The following is a 2315-nucleotide window of genomic DNA, read 5'->3' as shown; positions in this document are numbered from 1 at the left end:
CCCCGCCCCCATCCTCCCGCCCCACTCCCACATGTGCAGATGTTCTCGTCCTGTTATAATGTCTTTGATTGTGCTTTGTGCTGAGAGGTTTTTTCTAAATCCCACACTGTGCCCCCTCCCCACGGGGCCTAGTTTGGAGTTGACTTTTTTCCCTCCTCCTCCTTCCCTATCGTTTTTCAGTTGTTTTTCATCGTGGCCACTGAGAGTGGACGCTGGCATGTATCTTGCCGCTGCTCTCCGGGCGTATGTGTTGTTTGTTCTGTTTTTTGTTTTGTTTATGTACAGTGTCCTTGGGTGACTTGAAAGGCGCTTATAAATAAAATGTATTATTATTATTATTACAGATGTCAGTTCCACCTTTTTTCACCTCAGGAGAGAGGAGAGCAGCACAAATGGCTGATTGTTGCTCAAGGAATCTGTCTATCATATCAAAGGCACTGTTCCATCTGGTAGAGACATCTGTCTTTAACTTGTGAGGTGGCAGGCCGAGGAGCTTCTGTTTCTGCTGAAGTACACGACTGGTGATGTGACTACTGTAAGATGTTTTGATCTAGGTCACGGCACCAGTTGAAAGATTATTGGTATAATCAATGTGGTTCATGGCCCAGTTGAATGATTTGGCCCTTCTTTGTTTGTGATCATGACACCAATTGGAGGATTTCTTCTCCCCGTAGTCACAGCACCAAAATTGAAGAAATCACCTCGTAGGTAGACTTAGGCAAGGAATGAAACAGCCGGTAACAAACAGGTCCAACAATCAAAATAAAACTGGAGAAGTATTCAAGAAAATCTCCTACAACAGTTGTCAGTATGCAAATTCAAGAACTCAACTTCCAAGAATAACTTCTAATGCATCATCAGTGATGTGCCATTTTTAAACCTGTGTGGGGGGAGGGGTTTTCTACTTCCTGGGTGTGGAGGATCGTGGCCATTCATATTAACATGGTTGTGCCTGCAGTCACCACTATGTGGCGCTGATTCTCCATGATTCAGCAGTGTTGGAGGGCATGTTTATGAACTATTTGATTTATGTGGATCAAAAGGAGTGGATGGATCCGGGGTTCCCTGTGAGGATGTGGATTGGGAGTCTTCCCACTGTTCCCAGGGTGTAGAGGTGTTTTGGAACAACAGGGAGTCGTCTGGAGAGTTGGTGTGAAGAGAATTTAGGAGAAATTCTCTTTGAATGTTTGAGCTTGGGAAGGCCTTTGGTGTCTTGCAAGCTTTCTGCTTTCAGACCCAAACCAAATGTGAAAACGACTGAAATCTAATACTACGTTGAAAAAAATAGAAATTCTCCAAATTCTCACGAACAGACGTGACACACTCAGTAGTTTTAGAGCTCTCTGAGCAGCAAGATTAATAGTGAGCAAAACACTTAACGTGAGTGAAGCTGCCCAACTGCACTGCAGTAGTCATATTAGCAGCATTGTTGGTCTCTATCACCAAGTCAGAGGTAGTAAGATGCCATTCCTTAGAGACATCCTGAAACAGCTCATTCATATGTGCTTCTATGTGGCATTCATACATCACAAACGTTTGCAAAACACAAGTCTCAAGCTGCCAATCGTTGGTTATATAGTGAGCAGTAAAGGTCACATACGATTCAACTGCTCGGGATATCCAGGCATCGCAGGTCAAGGCGATTTGTGTTGCTTTCTTCAAGGCCTCGTAGACTCGTTCCTTTATGGTCTGGTAGAGTTGAGGTATCGCATTCTCTGCAAAAAGATGGCGGGATGGTACAGCGTACCGAGGCTCAATTGTGTGCAGCATATGTTGAAAGCCTTCGTTTTCAACAACACTGTAGGGGCGCAAATCTTTTGAAATAAAATACGTTATGGACTGAGTGATTTTTTTTTAGCCCGCTCAGAGTTGGGATGGAGTTTAGTGCATTGCAACTGGAAGGTTTACTGTTTTTTAGCTTTTCGCCGTCTTTAATCTTAATCTCTGAATGATGGCGTGACATATGAGCGCACACAATTGTTGTATTTCCGAAATACTTCACTTGTTTGGCAAATCTTGCATATAGCATTTTCCTAATCGAGGTCTGGCTTCCCATCCAGGCAATAAAATCCAAAATGCTCCCAAACACTTGCCTTTAGTGAGGATGGGGCAGGCTGAATTGTTTTTTCTTTAACAGTCGCCATTCTCCATACACCCCTCCTTGAACCGCAACCTTAACGTGGTGGAGGGGTTTGAGTATCCGAATGAACCTAGGAGCTATGTTGTCGGGAGCTTAATGCCCCTGGTAGGGTCTCCCAAGGCAAACAGGTCCTAAATAGTGGTTCAACCCCCCCCCCCCCGCTGAGAACCACAAA

This window comes from Cynoglossus semilaevis, chromosome W (assembly GCF_000523025.1).
Source record: "Cynoglossus semilaevis isolate Cse_v1.0 chromosome W, Cse_v1.0, whole genome shotgun sequence".
Taxonomy (NCBI): Eukaryota; Metazoa; Chordata; class Actinopteri; order Pleuronectiformes; family Cynoglossidae; genus Cynoglossus; species Cynoglossus semilaevis.
The sequence above is the reverse complement of the archived record's forward strand: the minus strand, read 5'-3'. Positions refer to the sequence as shown.